The sequence below is a fragment of the Clarias gariepinus genome, chromosome 6 (genome assembly GCF_024256425.1).
Source record: "Clarias gariepinus isolate MV-2021 ecotype Netherlands chromosome 6, CGAR_prim_01v2, whole genome shotgun sequence".
Classification (NCBI taxonomy): Eukaryota; Metazoa; Chordata; class Actinopteri; order Siluriformes; family Clariidae; genus Clarias; species Clarias gariepinus.
In genome coordinates, this window is record NC_071105.1 from 29,779,105 (window position 1) to 29,800,320 (window position 21,216).

Here is a 21,216-nt window from a genome sequence, read left to right on the forward strand (position 1 = left end):
CTGATTTACTCCTACCGAGTCCAGTATGGACATAAATGCTGTTCTCAGAGGGTCTTCTGGGTTTTCAAAATGGATATTAAAATCTCCAGCAATTAACACTTTGTCTACAGAAACGACTAGGTTTGAGAGGAAATCTGCAAATTCACTAAGAAATTCAGAGTACGGCCCTGGAGGTCTGTAAATGACAATTAGCGGGATCGACTGAGCTGACTTAATATAGTTAAATACACTTATGTTACTCTAAAGAATTTCAAATGAATTAAATTTGTGTCCGTGTTTTTGTACAATAGTCAAATTATCATTGTGAATAACTGCGACGCCTCCTCCTCTACCAGTTAACCGAGGCTGGTGTATGTAGCTGTATCCAGGAGGACTAGCTTCATTTAGAGCTACATACTCGTCCTGTTTAATCCAGGTTTCTGTTAAACAGAGTATATCAAACTCCTGATCTGTGATAATATCATTAACTATAACTGCTTTAGATGCGAGAGATCTAATATTTAACAGTCCTAGCTTCAGATCAGAGGTGCCGGCTGTGCATTCAGTCTGATCCAAGTTTGTGGTCTTTATATTAATTAAATTACTAAAACAGACTTTGAGTCTTTTTAAATTTGTTTTTAGCTCAGGGAACAGACACAGTCTCAATACAGTGAACCCTGAGTGACGACTCTATGCAGCTAGCAGACGGTTGGTTTAGCCTGTCTGTCTGCTCCCTGGCCTGGGCTCTGGATTGTCACCGATTAACTAGGCCTCTTCTGAGACTATGAGCTATACTGCAAGAAATGAGAGCAGCACCTTCCCGAGTGGGATGGACACCGTCCCGCCCTGACAGGCCAGCTTTGCCCTCAAAGGTCTTCCAATTATCTATGAAGCCCACGTTGTTTTCGGAGCACCACCTGGACATCCAGCGGTTCAGCGACCATAACCTGCTGTAAGTTATGTCACCACGTCTCATTGGGATGGGACCAGAGCATACTACTCCATCGGACATCGCCTTCGCTAATTTAAACACCTCTATAAAGTTATTCTTACTAACCTCTGACTGAGGAAGGCGTATATCATTAGCTCCAGCATGTACCACTATCTTGGAGAACCTGTGCTGTCCTAGAGCCCGAAGATTCCCTGCTATGTCCGGTGCTCTGGCTCCCAGACACCTAACCACTGCTGCTGGCGCCCCTAAAGGCCTGACTAATTTCACGTGTCTCAGTATAGAGTCTCCTATAACCAGAGCTCTTTCAGGTTTCTCAGCAGGTGCATCACTGAGGAGAGCAAGCCTGTTGGACACGTGAAGCGCAGAAGAGGTGTGCTCCGGTGGGCTAGCCTTAGCGTTAGCTTTGGCTGAACGAGTATGCCGCTGAGTCGTCACCCACTCGCCCCGCTGTGAGGGCTCTAATGCCGGAGTCGGGGGCTGGTTATCTCCGCCTGTGGCACCCAGACTGTCCGCTACAGAAATAACGCTGCTCTCACACTCTCTAACCCTCTCTAAGTCTGGATGCGCTCCTCTAACGCTGATATCTTCTCCGTCAGAGTGCTCACTAACACACACCTATCACAAATAAAATTACCACTAACGACGGAGGAAGAATGTCTAAACATCCTGCACTCAACACACTGAACAAGCTGAATATTAGACATGATAACGTACCTGAGTCGGAGTTTAGTTGTTTGGAGCTGAATTCAGTTTGTTGTTCTTAGAAGAAGAAACTCGCGCGTTCTCTAAAAAGCGCAGAAAAAGGCGAAGCCAAATAGTATGAGATGTAAAAAATAGTTGCTATTAATATTATTATTGTATAAATGAAAAAGATATGTAATTTAAACGCTAATACAAACGCAAAACTTTCGCGGCAACGATACAAAAACAGGAAGCTACGTCACAGGAATGGAAGCAATCTGAGCAAAAACTCTCTACGTGTCTCCCTCTAGTCTCTACGTGTCTCCCCTCTCTCTAGTGTCTCCCTCTAGTGTCCAGTCTCAGCTCCACGCATAGTTTGTGTGTCCTGTTATGTGTTTGTCCTCCTCCTGCCTGTGTCTCGCCACAGGGCGTGTTATGTGTCCCTCTGCCTGTGTCTCGCCACAGGGCGTGTTATGTGTCCCTCTGCCTGTGTCTCGCCACAGGGCGTGTTATGTGTCCCTCTGCCTGTGTCTCGCCACAGGGCGTGTTATGTGTGTTTGTCCTCCAGTCTTGTGTCTTGCCAGAGAGCCCCTGTTAGCACAGAGTTAAGTATTGTTTGAGTTTGTTTGTTCCTTTGTTTGTGTCTTTATTTATACTTTGTGTTTAACCATAATTAAAGACTCCTTTTTTGATTACACACACCTCTGCCTCTATGCCTGCTCTTTCCGCCCACAGCGTTCAACACCTGCCGCAACACCCCATTCGTGACACCCTTTGCTTGAATTAATTAAGCAATGTGGTGTGGCATGGAGGCAATCAGTCTGAAAAACAATGTTAATTTAAAATTATGAAACAATACCTTAAGAAATCAGACTGAAAACGTCCACATGCAGCTAAAAGTAAGTTTTCTGATCACATAGGAACTACATAGACTTTCAGTTTCATTATGTGCAGCATTACAAGATCTCAATGTGATCATTCATTCTATATGTGATCAACATTTAATTTTAAGCACTTTTTTTACTTTTTACTACAATTTTACTAAGATTCTAAGATTACTAATTTTATCCTAGTAATATGGACAAGATAAGATATATAGTGTCATTACATGAAGCAAACGGGTTCAGGCTTTAGTTACCTCTAAGCTGGATTGCTGTAATGCATTACTCAATGCAGATTTTAACTGGTAAGGACCGTTTAAGTCTTTCTATAAACAAGCTCTGGTTAATCAAGAATGTAGCAGCGAGGGTCCTTACCAGTGAAAATTTGCCTTGGTTTTAAAATGATACTATTGACTTATAAAGATCTAAATGATCTATACATGGGGAAACAGTTATTATTTTATAATCCGCCATGCCTCTTTCGATCAAATGGTGCAAGCTATTTTTTCGGTACCTCGTATAATGACAACTACAGTAGGAGGAAGAGGTTCCTCTTACAAAGCCCACAGCATTTTTTAAAATAGTTTATCCTAATTGCATGAAAGAAGAGTGGCCTGAACCATAAAAAAGCTCTTAGTGGTGTTAGTTCAATGTATCACTACACTCGTGTAGAAAATATTCATGTATTTCATACTGTTGCAAAATTAACTAGTAAATAAGAGCACAAAAAATAGAATATTTTACTCCCCTTCTAGCAACTGAACTAATTTCAGTAATCTCTTCTTTTATTTTAAGCTCATGTAGACAACATAAGTAGTATAGCATTGTTTCATCTTAGAAATATTGCCAAGATAATGAATATACTCTACTTGTCACTACTTGATTAATATACATGATAAAAATCTATATAAATAAAAGAAAATAAAAAATAAAAGGTGTTGTCTGTAAATTGGCCATTACTCACTCTGAAGGACTTGGAGGACCTGAAACCAGTATCAGAAAATTTTCTCTCATCTATGTATCTGTATATATCTGGTAGGACTGGCAAATTTTTATTAAATTCTTTTTATCCAGTTTTGCATTATGCTGTGACAGATCTGGCTGGACAGAATTTAATGGAACTTTGCCAGTCCTTAGGTATTTGCCTGAAGTTCTTCTTCTTCTTTGTCTTTCGGCTGTTTCCTTTCAGGGGTCGCCACAGCGAATCATTTGCCTCCATCTAACCCTATCCTCTGCATCCTCTTCTCTCACACCAACTAACTTCATGTCCTCTCTCACTGCATCCATAAATCTCCTCTTTGGTCTTCCTCTAGACCTCCTGCCTGGCAGTTCCAACCTCAGCATCCTTCTACCAATATATTCACAATCTCTCCTCTGAACATGTCCAAACCACCTCAATCTGGCCTCTCTGACTTTATCTTCAAAACATCTAACGTGGGTTGTCCCTCTGATAAACTCATTCTTGATCCTATCCATCCTTGTCACTCCCAAGGAGAGCCTCAACATCTTCAGCTCTGCTACCTCCAACTCTGCCTCCTGTCTTTTCTTCAGCGCCACCGTCTCTAAGCCATAGAGCATCGCTGGTCTCACCACGGTCCTGTACACCTTTCCTTTCATTCTCGCTGATACTCTTTTATCGCACAACACACCTGACACTTTTCTCCACCCATTCCAATCTGCCTGTACTCGCCTCTTCACCTCCTTTGAACACTCTCCGTTGCTCTGGACTGTTGACCCTAAGTACTTAAAATCCTGCACCTTCTTTACCTCTGCTCCCTGTAGCCTCACCGATCCTCCTGGGTCCCTCTCATTCACACACATGTATTTCGTCTTGCTGCGGCTAACCTTTATTCCTCTGCTTTCCTGTCTTACCTCATCTGTCATCCTGTCCATCACCAGAGCAAACAAAAAGGGGCTTAGAGCCAATCCTTGATGCAGACCCACCTCCACCTTGAACTCTCCTGTTACACCTACAGCACATCTCATCACTGTCTCATACATGTCCTGCACCACTCTAACATACTTATCTGCCACTCCAGACCTTCTCATACAATACCACAGCTCCTCTCTTGGCACCCTGTCATATGCTTTCTCTAAATCTAAAAAGACACAATGCAACTCCCTGTTACCTTCTCTGTACTTCTCCGCCAGCATCCTCAAAGCAAATACTGCATCTGATGTACTCTTTCTAGGCATAAAACCATATTGCTGCTCACAAATGCTCACCTCTGCCCTTAACCTAGCTTCCACTACTCTTTCCCACAGCTTCATTGTCTGGCTCATTAGCTTTATACCTCTATAACTGCCACAGCTCAGCACATCTCCCTTGTTCTTAAAAATTGGCACCAATACACTTCTCCTCCATTCCTCTGGAATCCTCTCACTCTCCAAGATCTTGTTAAACAAACTTGTCAGAAACTCTACTGCCACCTCTCCTAAGCACTTCCATACCTCCACAGGTATGTCATCAGGACCAACAGCCTTTCCACTTTTTATCCTCTTCAACGCCCTTCTCACCTCACTTCTACTAATATTTGCTACTTCCTGTTCCACAACAGTTACCTCTTCTACTCTTTGTTCTCTTTCGTTTTCCTCATTCATCAACTCCTTAGAGTACTCCTTCCATCTTCCCATCACCCTCCTGGCATCTGTTAGTACATTTCCATCTCTATCTTTAATCACTCTAACCTGCTGCACATCCTTTCCATCTCTATCTCTCTGCCTTGCCAACCTGTACAGATCAACCTCTCCCTCCTTACTGTCTAGCCTAGCATAAAAGTCCTCATATGCTCTTTGTTTGGCCTTTGCCACCTCTACCTTCACCTTACTCTGCATCTCTTTATACTCCTGTCTACTCTCTTCAGTCCTTTCAGTGTCCCACTTCTTCTTAGCTAGCCTCTTTCCCTGTATACACTCCTGGACTTCCTCATTCCACCACCAAGTCTCCTTGTCCACTTTCCCCTTACCTGATGATACACCAAGTACCCTCCTACCTGTCTCCCTGATCACATTGGCTGTAGTTGTCCAGTCAACTGAAAGCCCCTCCTGACCACCTATAGCCTGTCTCAACTCCTCCCTAAAGACTTCACAACATTCTTCCTTTCTCAGCTTCCACCACTTTGTCCTCTGCTCTGCCTTTGTCCTCTTCGCCTTCCTCAGCACCAGGGTTATTTTACACACGACCATTCTGTGTTGTCTGGCTACACTCTCCCCTACCCACACTTTGCAGTCACTAATCTCTTTCAGGTTACAACGTCGACACAAGATGTAGTCGACCTGAGTGCTTCTGCCTCCACTCTTATATGTCACCCTATGTTCCTGCCTCTTCTGGAAGAAAGTGGCAGGAACTGCCATTTCCATCCTCTTTGCAAAGTCCACCACCATCTGTCCTTCTACATTCCTGTCCTGAAGACCAAACCTGCCCATCACATTTTCATCACCTCTGTTCCCTTCCCCAACATGTCCATTGAAGTCTGCACCAATCACCACCCTCTCACCTCTGGGGATGCTCTGCATCACTTCCTCTAACTCACTCCAGAATTTCACTAACAACATTGAACATTATCCCTTCAATTTTCAGCTTAAGACTCATCACCCTATCTGATACTCTCTTCACCTCTAGAACATTCCTTACAAACTCCTCTTTCAGAATAACTCCTACTCCATTTCTTTTCCAATCCACACCATGGTAAAACAATTTGAAGCCTGATCCTAAGCTTCTAGCCTTGCTACCTTTCCACCTGGTCTCCTGGACACACAGTTTATCCACCTTTCTTCTCTGCATCATATCAACTAACTCTCTTCCCTTCCCTGTCACTCCCTACTATCACTCCTAAACTATTGCCTTTCCTCTTCTCTCTCTGCTTTCGAACACGCCTTCCTCCTCTTCTTCTTCGACCAACAGTAGCCCAATTTCCACCAGCACCCTGCAGGTCAACAACACCAGTGGCGGTCGTGGCCCGGGTTAACAATCCAGTATGGGAATTATATTCGTGATTCGCATCATTGATTTGGCAAATGGTTTCATCGGATGCCACTCCTGACACAACCCTCTGCATTTATCCAGACTTGGGACTGGCACAAGAAGACACTGGATTGCGCCCCCCCCCCCGTGGTTGCATTTTTGCCTGAAGTTAAACATGTGCCATAAAAGAAATTTAAAAAATTGGTTTTGATGTTATAAGCAGTTATATGGCAGATTATAAACTGCAAGTTTTGACATACTGCATATGCACTAAACTGTGGGTGTTTCAGGCCATGTCCACACGTAGCCATGTTTTAAAAATGTATGTACACCGCGTTCCAAATCATTATGCAAATTGGATGTTATGCTACATTTACACTGCAGGTCTCGATGCACAATTCTGATTTGTTGCCTATATCAGATTTTTTTGACCGTCTGTTTACACGTTCTTTCAACTATGACTCATATCCGATACACGTGTTTACACTTGCCATGTCATCTAAAACATTGCGCATACTTAAAGGAAAGTTCTTGCCTCCTTGCGCTACACACTAGCCAAGATAGACGAAGGTGAAATATGCTTAACGCTCTGCAATATATGCAAAGTTCGCGAAACGTCACCATGGTTTTAAAACGGAGGAGAACAAAATGTCATTATTGAAGCCTGCGCATATGTTTCATTCACCAAATACTGATTTCTTAATTTTATTTAGCGCTAATAAGCATATAAAAAAAAGGGGGGGGGTGCTTTTCCTTTTTCATGTCACCTGCGATGTTATAATTCCACACGCGCTTCCACCAGAGAATAACATTATGTCATTAAACCGCAAAGAAGTCGCAGTTTTAATGACGTACAGAATGCAATGACTCAGGAAATCCGATCTGTCTGTTTACACGACAATCACATTGGCACATATCTGATTTATATCTGATTTATTTCCACATATGAAGGAGGCCTGAAACCGATCTCGAAATATCGGAATGCATGCGTTTTTTTCCTGTTTACACATACATAGAACATATCGGATGTGTCACATATGAGCAAAAAATCGGAATTGGGTCATATTTACCTGACAGTGTAAACGTAGCCTTAGTGTCATAAACATTAAATGTTTAGTTTTTTAAACTAAACTCATGGATGGTATTGTGTCTTTGGATCACTGAAATGAATCTCAGAGACCTGTGATAATTATTTTGCCAGATGAGCCCAATTAAAGAAAAAGTACTGAAGAAGGTTGTTCCACATTATTAAGCAGGCCACAGGTTTCAAGCAATATGGGAAAGAAAAAGGATCTCTCTGCTGCCGAAAAGCATCAAATAGTGCAATGCCTTGGACAAGGTATGAAAACATTAGATATTTCACAAAAACTTAAGCATGATCATCGTACTGTGAAGACTGTGGCTGATTCAGAGCACAGACTTGTGCAGATAAAGGCAGAATGAGGAAGGTTTCTGCCAGACAAAATCATTGGATTAAGAGAGCAGCTGCTAAAATGTCATTACAAAGCATCAAACAGGTATTTGAAGCTGCTGGAGCCTCTGGAGTCATGTGAACCTCATTGTGTAGGATCCTTCAAAGGCTTGTAGTTGTGCATGAACCTACTATTTGACCACCACAAACCAATGTTCACAAGCAGAAACGGTTGCAGTGGGCCCAGACATAATGAAGACTAATTTTCAAACAGTCTTGTTTACTGATGAGTGTTGTGAACCCTGGATGGTCCAGATGAATGGAGTAGTGGATGGTTGGTGGCTGGCCACCATGTCCCAACAAGGCTGCGACATCAACAAGGTAGTGGCATCATGTTTTGAGCCATTTGGGTCATTTACATTGACTAATTATGAAAATCAGAGAATATATAATTTGCGTAATAATTTGGAACATGGTATATTAAAGCATTTTTCATTTAATGTTACAGGAAGCTGTAAGGTGCCTCCATAATTCGGAAAACAACCCACTAAATACAATCCACAACACGTTTTGCTATACATGCGTATTGGAACAAAACAAATTTCACATAATGTCACACAAAACTTCAAAAATGGGCTGGACAAAATTATTTGGCACCCTTAACTTAATATTTGGTTGCACATCCTTTGGAAAAAATACCTAAAATCAGTCACTTTCTTTAACCATCAAAAAGCTTCTTACACCTTTTACCTGGAATTTTGGACCATTCTTCGTTTGCAAACTGCTCTAGGTCTCTCATATTGGAAGGGGCACCTTTTCTCAACAGCAATTTTAAGATCTCCACAGGTGTTCAATGGGATTTAGATCTGGACTTATTGCTGGCCTCTCAGAACTTTGTTGCCATCCATTTCTGGGTGCTTTTAAAAATATGTTTGGGGTCATTGTCCTGCTGGAAGACCCAAGATCTTGGACGCAAACCCAGCTTTGTGACACTGGGCCCTACAGTGTGACCAAAAAAATCCTTTGGTAATCGTCAGATTTCATGAATGTTGCATGTTTGTTTTAGTATTGCTTTAGAATTTTTTCCATATTTTAATTTTTTTCCTTATTCTTGGTATAATTTTTAGTGTTTTACTTTATTAGGGTTAACTGGTGTGTGTGGAGGGGGTGTGGATAGGTTCTATTTATATACCTGCTCAATAACCAATCAAGTCACTACGCTATACAGGCATTGGTTGGGCTAAATAAAAAGTGTGACCAATCAAATAATACTAACAGGAAAGTGACTGGGTAATGTCCCAATAGATGTCAGGGTTTTGGAAGTGTTTTTCTTAAAACAACCAATCAATGTTAAGATAAAAAAAAAAACAATAGGGAAGAGAAGAGTTTTGCAAAGGTGTAAAATGCAAATCGATCTTGAGGTGTGACTGTCTTGTGACAAAATTCTTAAGTGGATTACTTACCATGGCAACAAATGGCTGTGTAGAAAACCTTGCTACATAGAAATTACAACTGGTTGAGGCGGCCAAGTATGAACTAGATTCCGGTCATAGAATCAGGGGAGCAGGAGAAGTCTAAGATTGACACTTTTATTTCTTTCATATATGCATCTGCCTATGTCTCTAGTATGAAGAATGGTCTACAAAGAACAAAGGGTAATAATTACAATGACTAATTATTGAATGAATTAACAGTAACATTAATTAACACAATAAGCAGCTCCATTGTATTGATCAGCAAATATGAAGATTTAACTCAAATATATTTAAACAGAATTATCTGTACTCAATTTGACAGTCTGATTACCAATATCTAACTAAAATTCATATTGGTATAGGCAAACAAAAATAAACTTGTTCAGAACAACTACATATAGCGCTAATACAACAATGACTGAGCAAAAACTCGCTCAGCTCGCGGCAATCGAAGGAGCATATAACCGATTAAGCGCAACACTATGGTTGAATTAAACATCAGAAATAACAATAACCTGCGTATTAAATAATAATTGAATACAATATTGTTCCGACTTACTAAGTGGTCAACATAAACAATGACGGACAGCTGTACATTACTGTCGATTCCACACCAACAATCGTCCCCTTAGAAAGAGAAAACAAACTTCAGTTCCTAATTCCTTTAAACAGGCTTTCTGACACAGCCGGCCCCAATTATCTGGCAAGATAATTAAACATTAAGAAAGTCTGTCATGGGTGCTTGTGTCCTTGTCCTCAAGAGGGGGAAGTGGGATCAATCCCACAACTGGATGGGTGTTAGTTTTGTTTTTCACCTTGACTCTGACGATTCGAATTCGGCCATCAGCCCCAGGTAAGGTCTCTGTTACAGGCCAAAGCGACCATGGAAGCTGTGGATCTACCAAAAGTACAACTTGTCCAACTGTCAGTTCCTTGCCATCTGTTGTCCACTTGTGACAGCCCTGCATACCTGGAAGGTATTGGTGAATAAGGGCGGTCCAGAAACTATAAACTAGCACCTGGCTATGTCTCCATCACCGTTTTCCAAGGATGTTACTAGAGTCATACAACACTTGGGGTAGCGTGGCATCTCGATGACCCATAAGTAGTAGGTTTGGGGACACAGGGTCCATATCCGCAATAGCTGAGTGGTTTGGAGTTCAGAATGCTTTCAACTTCCACCAGGAGGGTGTGCAGTACTGGTTCTGGCACTGACTGCTCTCTGAGGATCACTTGGAGTGCTGCCTTAACTGATTTTATTTCGCACTCCCAGGTTCCCCCAAAGTGAGGAGCATTCGGGGGGTTATGGCGGAAACTGATTTTCTGCTCTGCCAGCTGTTCCTATAGCTTTGGCTTCAAAGGATTCCCATAACTACCGATCTCCTCCGAAGAAGTTGGTGCCGTTTCGCACAACAGCTCCATAGGTTTGCCGCGTCAGGCTATAAAACGGCACAGGGAAAGAAGGAAAGCATCACTGTCCATATGTTACAAAAGATCCAGATGTACACAACGTGTTGTTAGGCATTTCTCTTGGCGGCGCCCAAATCTGACTGTGAATGGACCAAAACAGTCTAGGCCAGTGGAATAGAAGGGTGGCTTATACAAATTCAACCTTCAGGGAGGTAGATCTGCCAGTCGGAGTTTGAGGTTTGGCGCGCCACATCTGACAATCCCGACAGGTGTGCTGGTGTTTACGAACTGCTGCTCGACCTCGAAGTATCCAATACTGTCGGCACAGTTTTGCTAGAACCCTTTCTGAGCCGAGGTGAAGGAGTTGTTGGTCTGTCTCCCTAATCAACGACTTGGTGATATGATGGCTAGGGTCTAATACGATCGGCTGTATAGCCTTCAGGTCGAGTTCACTAGCTCGCCGTAACCGCCCGCCCACTCTAATGAGACCAGTGACATCATCATATTCTGGGGCAAGTAAACCTAAGCGACTGTTTAGTGAAACAGGATGTCCAGCCTTAAGATGTTTAACCTCAATAGGAAAGGAGTCCATCTGAGCCTGTGCCAGAGGTAACCTTTCTGCTTCAATATATCCAGAAGCTTTCGTAGGAGAGTCTGTGTCAGTGGTAGCTGCCCCATGTAGGGATCTAACAGTGGCCTGGACGAGCTCTTGCCATGTGCGGACTTGGCCTGGATCTGGTAGTGAACTACTAAGCACTGAAAGTGTTCCAATAAAGGCTGATTTTTTCAGTTCATTGCAATCCTGTTCACCTTTAGTTTAGGGCATTGATGGCCATTGGTCAGGTGGCTGAATCAGGAAGGCTGAACGTGAGCTCCACTGATAGGTGCCTGCTAACTCTGTCAGTGTAAGACCTTGTGTGATTTGGTCAGCAGTGTTGTGATTCAACTCAACATACTTCCATTTAGCCATCTTAGTTAAAGTCTGTATTTCTGCCACGCGTGTCCCTACAAACACTTTGTAGCGGCAAGATTCAGATGTCAACCAGTACAACACTGTGGTAGAGTCAGACCAGAAAATGGCCTTGTGAAAAGGTATGGTCAACTTAGTTTGGATGACTTTTCCCAATGGTAAGGGCGGCACACAACTCCAGGTGAGGCACAGACAGGCATTTGTGAGGCGCTACTCTAGACCTGGCCAAGACAAAGGTAATATAAAGGTAATATAAACCTGTCCAATAGGTCCTGAATGATACCGTTGGCTCTAGTAGTAATTGGAGTAATGAACCCTAAAGGGTCATACTGACTCGCCAAAGTTTTATATATGTTACTCAGAGTAGGCTCAACAGTCTCAGAAGAATGTACATTGTAACCCAAAGTGTCATTGATGCAATCCCACTGCAAACCAAGATTGAGCTCCTGTAGGTCAGTTGGTACTTTGAATCAATCAGCGCTCGGTACCCGTAGACCTAGGCTCTGAAGGTAGATGTTCGATTACGGATGGTAGATTGCATGCCCACTGTCTAATATCGAAGCCTCCTTCAGAAAGAAGCTGACGCAACCCACTTACTATCACTTTAGCATCACTTGCTGTTGGTATACTATGAAGGTAGTTGTCAACATAAAAGGAATGTTCCACAATATCAACTGATTCGGCTTTACTATCTTTGTGCTCTTGAACGTGGTATTGTAGAGCATGAATAGCACAACAGGGACTGCACGTTGTGCCAAATAGAAGCACTTGCCACTCATATATCAAAGGTCCTGCTTCCCTGCACATGTCTCTCTAAAGGAACCGCAGCACAGATTTGTCCCCAGGCAGCAAGTGGACCAGGTGAACCATACCTTTGATGTCCCCACTGATCCTGAATCTCAGGAGGACACCTTATAACACCAAAGTTGGCCCGGGTAGCAGCTGATCATTCAAAGACTGTCCCTGGTATTGGAAGGAGCAGTTGAAGGCAATTCTGTCTTTAACATTGTGTTGTACCATGTGGTGCGGAATAAACCAAGACTCTGCAGTTTGGTCCGCCACATAACCAGCTGACTCCAGTTTACGAATCTTACTGCAGTAGATTTTGCCCTTTTCAGTATCCTTTGGTGGTGCTGGGATTTGGCCTTCCGGTTAGTAGTCCAATGCCTTACCCACTGAGATACACCTGCCTACTACTGGATGACCCAATGGCCTGCCTATAATTGGACCGGTGACTTTCTTACAAATAAGCCACAAGCCTACAGCTCACAGGAGGAGAGCCAGCACCTAGTAACATGGTGTGATTAAGGTTGTCATTGTACATTTAAGGTGAGCTGGCAATCACACCGACACTTCCATTTACATCAACTGAGCTGTTGTTGAGTGTGTACCCATCTTAAAGTTCCTTGGAGTCCACATCTCTGAGGACATGCTGTCTGCAGAGGATGAGAAACATTGTCAAAGATGTCTCTCACCCAAACCATGCTTCATCCTTCTCTTATCTACCTTACAATGTGCTTCTTGGTATACAGAGCTTTGAATGCGCTGGGATGCCCCCGAGTCTGACGGATATGGAAGGCCATTGTGCCGTTTAACACTGTACCTGTACCCCTTCACTCAGACTTCTCATCAGGATGGTGGTGTCTAGTAACAAGAAGTAATGTCTTAATAGAGAAAACCTATTGGGTTACCAATTCATTCACAAGTGATGTCGGAGTGAATTTACAGTTTCTGACACCAGTGTTTCTTACACCATATTTCACCATATGAAATTGCTGCTATCTCTTTCTACATTCTTGCCAATATGTTCAAGAAAATGGAGCGCTGCATCAAAATGTGTATGGCAGAAAATTGGTGATCACTTTCAGTACAGCATGTCATGTAATCGAAGTATAAGGTATGTAGCAATTTTTTTGGTTCAGATTGCTTAATCATAGAGACGGTTATTACTGAATATTTGGGGCCTCAGGAGTGAATCACCCTATATGTCCACACAGGTGCATCTCAGTAAATTAGAAAATAATTAAAAAGTTGATTTATTTCAGTAATTCAATTGAAAAAAGTTACACTCATATAGATTCATTAAACACAGACTGATATATTTAAAGTGCCCCTATTATGCCATTTTAAGGCTTGCTAATATTGGTTAATGAGTCTCTTAAAACAGGTTTACATGTATGCAAGGTCAAAAAAACTTTAGTTTTTTCCAAAAATAGATTTAATTTTACCCCATTTCTAGATGATTCGTAAACGACTCAAGTGTAGCAGTTTGAAAAATCAGTCTGTCTAAACCTCTCCTTTCCATGAGCCCTCACTGCTGTGATTGGTCAGATGGCGCGGTCCTTTATGATTGGCCAACTGCTACAGCGTGTCGGAAAACGAAACGCTATTACCATAACTGAACGACAGCTCTGGAGACCTGTCAGTACATAGAAAATGTGGCATCGGTTTTACCGTGTAACGACCAGATAATTTTATATTAACTGCGTGAGGTCTTTTATCTTTGTGTCGGTGTTGCGTTAAAAGGCCGGTGAGCAAAAAGGACAAACACAAAGAAGTAGATAAAGCAAACGTGTATTATACAAAACTAAATAAAGTAAACGAAAAAGGTGCACCACAACAAAACAAAGATATAAAAAATATTTACAAACTATATATAGCCTAATAAACGGTATGTGTATGTGAACGCAAGTGAGTGGAAAATGTCCGAAGTCCGTGTTTATTGTATGTGTGTTAGGAGTATGGTTCGGAGTTATGGAGCTAGGGAGGCCGATGACGGAGAAGTCCGGGGAATATGTCCAGTCAAAGATAATCCGGTTTAAAAATCTTCAAAAGAAAATGATCCACAGCAATCTCTCCTTCTCTCGTCCAAACAAATAATGCCAGTGCTGGTCCACCATTACTACTCCTCCCCCCCGCTCTTTGCCGGCTGTCCCTTTGAAGACAGGTCAGGTGACCTTTTGCAACCCCTGACCTCCTGCGACCAGGAAGTGTAGTTCTACAAGGGGTGGGGAAGTGAGGCACCAAAACACAGTCCTTGAGTCCTTTTTATAAAGGCACTGCTGTTTTTTATTATTCAGCATGCGTATTAATGCCCTTATTTTATATATATATATATATATATATATATATATATATATATATATATATATATATATATATATATATAAAACTTATGTGGCTGCGCTAAAACCGTATCAAGCCGGAGTTTGAATATGTGTGTGTGATGCATTTTCCCCTCGGGGCTTGTCGTAGAAGGGCAAGGGGCATGCGCACTTCATGAGTGTTAAGTTCAGTTTTGGTGAATGGAGAATAAACAGTTAAAAAGGATTTCGTGTGCTCTCGTTTTTATTGTTTTTTTATATTACAAAGTGTTTAAGCGAACCTGGCATGAATGCTCGGTCACATTCATTAACAAGAGTGTGGTAACGTTAATTGTAAGATGGCGGGCAAGTTGTTCGCGATGTAGACGTATATGTTACGTAGTGACGTGGCTCCGTAACAAAAAAAAATTAGATTTGCTAACGACACGTTTAGGCAAATGGGAGCCCACTCTTTTTTTTAATAGACAAAAACTTCATTTATCGTGCACTGTCAACGTCACAGATAGTGCAGATAGTTTATGTTCAAATACAGCTACATGAAACTTCATGATAGAATATATTTGAAAAAGCATAATAGGACCTCTTTAAATTTTTTCATAATATATTTTGATGATTATGGCTTACAGCTAATAAAAAAATTAAGTATCTAAAAAACATTTTATATTGTAAAAAAGTTCAATATTGGAGACTCATGGTGTCACACTCTAATCAGCTAATTAACACCTGCAAAGTGGAGCATCAAGAGCCACCATGCACAGACATATCCAGAACATAGGCTGCAACTGTTTGCATTCCTTGTGTCAAACCCCCCTTGAACCAGAGACAATATCAGATGCATTACCTAGGCTAAGGAGTGATACCGTTAGTGTGTGTGTGTGTGTGTGTGTGTGCGTGCGCAAGCAAGTCATCCTACACAGTAGCCCTCCTCCTTCTGCATCTGCTCTCATTTAACAGTAGTCACAATTCATTTCAAAGGTAAAGTTCAGATTAATTTGTTTGTTTTTTTTACTTTATATTTTGTATTAATTATTTTTATGGGAATATTTTTGGGTTGCGGAACCAATTATCTGAGTTTCCATTATTTCTTATGGGGAAATTCACTTTGATAAGTGAAACGTCCTCTGACTTTCAACTGTTTTTACTTTCAGTAAACTTACTGTGTAAATATTTGTATGAACACTAAAAGAGTCAACACCATAAGACATAAACTAAAAATGTTTCACAATATGTCCCTGAATGAAGGGAGGTTTATAATCAAAAGTACCAGTCAGTATCTGGTAGTATCTGAAGTACTGCAGTGCATCTCCTCCTCATGGACTGCCTATTGCGGACAGTCTGAGCACTGATGGAGGGATTGTGTGTTCCTGGTGTGACTCGGGCAGTTGTTGTGGCTCATATATATATGAGCTTTATCCCAAAAGCTATGCTTATTTTGCTTATTTTATTTTTGGTAGTAGCTGTTTCCATGTTTTTGTCACAGGTTACCTATACCCTAGCATTGTCATTTTTTAAATTTAGTATATATTCTATTACACATTAAATTAATAGTCTTATTCGGTTAAATCTTTCATATTTAACATTTTTTTACTTTCTTTCATTTCTTTTTTCTAAGGTTGGCACCAACATGGTGGAATACCTCCAGCAGGCTGAAGTGTCAAGGCCGTACCCTACATCCTGACGTTGGGAGATAAAGACCAGCGCTGCTCTCAGGCATTCGTCATTCTGGTGGGACAGGCTCTGGAGCAATGCACACTACTTGGGGCGGTTGATGTGTGGTTCAAGGCATTTTATATTTTTGACATTACCTATTTAAAGTAGTGTGCACCTGTATAGGACTTTTTGTAATGTTGCTATGAAATAGCAAGGCCTACTTGAAAAGTCATAGACAGTGTTTGTATGTCAAAACGGGACCAGGGCTGGATAGTTTTGTTCTGCAGAAAAGATATCTAATGTCACAGAGAGATCCTGCTCTGTAGAAGCTGCCTCAGCCTATTTGTGTTATTACTCCATTCTGCCCTTGTGAGTAATAGTATACTGTAGTAATGATGTCGCTATTGATTATCTGTTCTTGTGCTTTTGAAAAATAAACATTTTTTCTATGAACATTTAATAGGATGTTGTTTATTGCATATATGTATGGTTTGTAATAGCCCAGTATATCAAAGTAATTTAACTGTTTAATAGACGTGGGTAGTTTTTTTTTTTTCAGATTCACTGTAAAACATGAAAATAATAATAACCTATTTGTGAGGTAGAATTAACTCAACATTCCAGTTAAAATGAACCAACATCTGGGTAGAACATTTGACCAATTTATGTGGTAGAATTAACCCAGCATTATAGTTAAATCAGCATTTGGGTTGAATATTTAACCCATTTTGCTGGGTTAAAAAAATAACCCATTTTGCTGGGTTAAATTAACCCAGCATTTAGTTAGTCCAGCAGCTGGGTTAAAAACAACCCAGATTGGGTTGTTTTTAACCCAGCATTTTTTAGGGTGTAAAAGTATTTTTAATCCTTTTCAGTCAGGTTTCAGAAAGAGGCGTAGTACCATCACAGCAGCAGTTAAAGTGATTAATGATATTGTTAGTTATATCGCAGCATTATTTATTGATCTTTCTAAGGCATTTGATACAGTAAAATCATTCAATGAATAACATTTTGTTACAATCTCTAGATAAAATTGGGGTGTCTACAAACGCTATGGGTTGGTTTAAGTTGGTTTATCTTACCTGTGTGTCACATGTGATGGTATTACATCAAAAAGGGCTGAAATTAAGATTGAAGTTCCGCAACGCTCTATTCTAGGGCCACTGTTGTTTACTATATACATAAATGACATTTGTGCCCATGTAAATAATGCTAATATGCACCTCTATGCAGATGACACCATTCTCTCTTGTTCTGCCCTGTCTCCTTCTGAGGCAATGATAATACTTTAGGAGGCGTTTATAAGAGTACAAGAAAATTTACTTACTTACTTAAAATTGGTATTGAATTCTAATAAAACTTATTTTATTAGAGCTTATCTGGTTGGCACCCATTGACGGTACGCAGGCAGCTTTATTGGTTAATTTTCATTTACAAAGCAGTTGTTGGTTTGTTACCATCATACATACAGTTTTCATATGTTTTATTCTGAAAGTCTATTTTACCAGTTATTTCTATATTTAAAGTTTGATGTATTTTTGAATTTATTTTTTAACATAACAATAAACAGTTACAAACAGAGATATAACAGTTCATTCTTTGTACAAATAAAATTATCAGCTAGTGAACTTGATCGTCTGTCAAAACAACATTTAACCAATGTTTGTTTTTTCACTCATTATTATACAATAAATATCAATATATCTGGTTCAGATTTTTCATTTTTGTTTTATAAAGTTCTCAGATGTGGAAATTACAATCACTGTAGTATTTCTTCTATACAACATATTGTTAAGACTTTTTATTGACTTAATTATATTTTAAACTGCGTAGAGTAAAAAATGTCACTTTGCGCCACCTGGCGGTCATTTCACGAATGACTTTAAAATGCAACTGATTTATTTTGGCTGCTGCCGTTTTCCAACGGCGGTGAGTGCGACGGTAATAGGCATTCTGGTTGTCCACCTACTGTATGTTTTTTCATTGTCTATAAATAATACATAGTCTTAGGTCAAATAGTGTCATTCTTTTTAATGTGCCTATGGTTAGAACCAAATTTGGTAAAATAGCTTTTCATTATAATGCCCCTTCAACTTGGAATGAACTTCAGAAACAGTTAAAACTTAACATGTTCATTCCACTTTTTAATTTCAAGCTACAGGTTGCTGATAATTTAAATTATTAATGTGAGTGTTTTTAAGTTATTTTTATAATTTGTCTATTTTTGTGATTGTTTTTTGTATTTTATATCTATAGTATGTATGTTTTTTTGTTATATTTTGTTTAAAAAAATTAGTTTAAGTCTATTTTTGTGATTGTTTTGTATTTTGATTGTGTTTAGATATGTTTTTGTGGTACTTATCTATTGTGTTATTCTGTTATTTTATATGTTGCTGGTGGTTATGTTTTGTAGTCACGCTGTTTGAGTGTACATTGTCAGTTATGTGCTGCCTTTATCAATGTGACTACCCTGTTAAAACAAAGAAAAAATAAAATAAATAAAATTATATATAGATAGTTACATGGTACGGTGTACTTTTTACTTTTAAATAATTTTACATTACAGTGTCTTGTTGTGTTGACCTTAAAGGTTAGCTTGTTTAATTGGTTTATTCAGGCATTAAAGCATATACACTTTGCTAATTTAGTTTGTTTTGCTATGAAAATCATTCAATGAATATTTTCTTCTTGTAGAAAAACTTCTTTTAAAACACCTGTAAATTTAGTAATGTAACAAAAGGAGCTGTTTAGGTTCACAGATAATTTTAAGGCAAATTTGTTTTTGCAGGGTATTAAATTTTGGACTAACTTGAAACATATTTCGAATCTCGAAATCACATTACTTCTCAGAGGTGGTGTCAAACAATAGTCAAAAACCACATTTTCTTTTTAATACTCTGAATAGCTTAATTAATCCTTCTGATTCTGCGGTTATCGAACCTTCACCTGCACTTTGTAAACAATTCCTTCACTTTTTTAGAGATAAAATTGCAAATACAAGATGTTTACCATTTACCTCTGTTTTAGACCCCTCCACCTCTTCTACTTGCCAAGCTGTCTTTCATCATTCAATGAACCAGTTTCTCTCACTACCCTAAGTGAAATAATTAAGCATCTGCGGCCATCTTTTTGTCCCTCTGACACCATTCCACCACGCCTTTGCAGCCTTCGCAATTCCATCGGACCATATGTTGTGGACTTAATTAATTCATCTTTGATGTCCAGTTGTGTTCCAGCTGCCTTTAAACATGCTGTAGTACAACCGCTGATCAAAAAGAGCAATCTGAATCACTCTGATCTTTCCAACTTCTAAGCTCCCCTTTTTATCAAATGTTCTAGAAAAGGTTGTTAATAATCAGTTACAGGCACACATTAATTCTAATTGGATCTGAAAAATTTCAGTCTGGTTTTAAGGCACGGCATAGCACTGAAACTGCTCTCATAAGAGTGTTTAACGATTTGCTTTTAGCTGCGGATTCTGCCATTCTGGTTTTATTGGATCTGACTGCAGCTTTTGACACAGTAGGCCATAACATCCTTTTATCACGCCTCGAGACATGTGTTGGAATTGAAGGTTCTGTTCTTTAATGGTTCCAATCATATCTGTCAGACAGGAGTTTCTCAGTCCATCTAGGGAAGTATTCATCCACAGTGTCTTCTCTTAGCTGTGGGGTACCCCAAGGCTTCATCTTAGGTCCAATTCTCTTCTCACTGTATATGCTTCCATTGAGGTCCATTTTCAGGAAGCATAAAATCGCTTGATCTTCAAATCTATCTGTCTTTCCCAACAAATAGTCATCCATCTATTCAACCTTGTTGAACTGTCTCAGAAATGTTCAAGCATGGATCGAGATAAACTTTCTCACTCTGAACAAAAATAAAACAGAAATTATTGTTTTTGGAAAGTCTAATCTCCTCAGTGGTTATGACAGTGTTATTGGATCGCTGGAATCTTTTTCTCATCAGTCTGCCAGAAATCTTGGTGTAATTTTTAACTCTGCCTGTAAGTTGAATGAACAGATCAGCTCAGTTGTAAGGTCCAGCTTTTTCCAACTTCGACTTCTTAGCAAAGTTAAGCACTATATCTCCCCTGAACAGTTTGAGACAGTAATTCATGCTTTCATCACGTCACGCCTTGACTACTATAACTCGTTATATATAGGTCACAACTTCAACGGCTACAAGTCGTTCAAAATGCAGCAGCTCGCCTTCTGACTGGGAAGAGAAAACGTGATCATATTACACCCATACTGGCTTCCCTTCACTGGCTTCCTGTACATTTCAGGATCCAGTTTAAAATATTACTTCTTGTGTTTTTAAAAGCTTAAATAATTTGGCACCTGCTTATCTGTAGGAGCTTCTTGTTCCAAACTCCCCTTCCAGAGACTTGCGATCCTCTGATCATCATCTACTGCACATCCCCAGAACAAAGCTTAAAACCAGAAGTGACAGAGCCTTTTCGGTAGTAGCCCCCAGCCTGTGGAACAGCCTCCTGTTGCAGTTCAGAGCCGCCCAGAATCTTAATCATTTTAAAACCATGCTTAAAACACATCTGTTTTCTTGTGCATTTTATTCTATTTGATTTATTAAGCTAGTTTTATTTTATTTATTACTCTTATTATTATTATTTAAATTTTATTTCTGTCTTGTGGTTTGTAATAGTGAGCGATGAATATTAAGTAGATACCCTATACTTGCAGACTTATTGTTCTATACTTGTACAGCACTTTGGTCAGCGG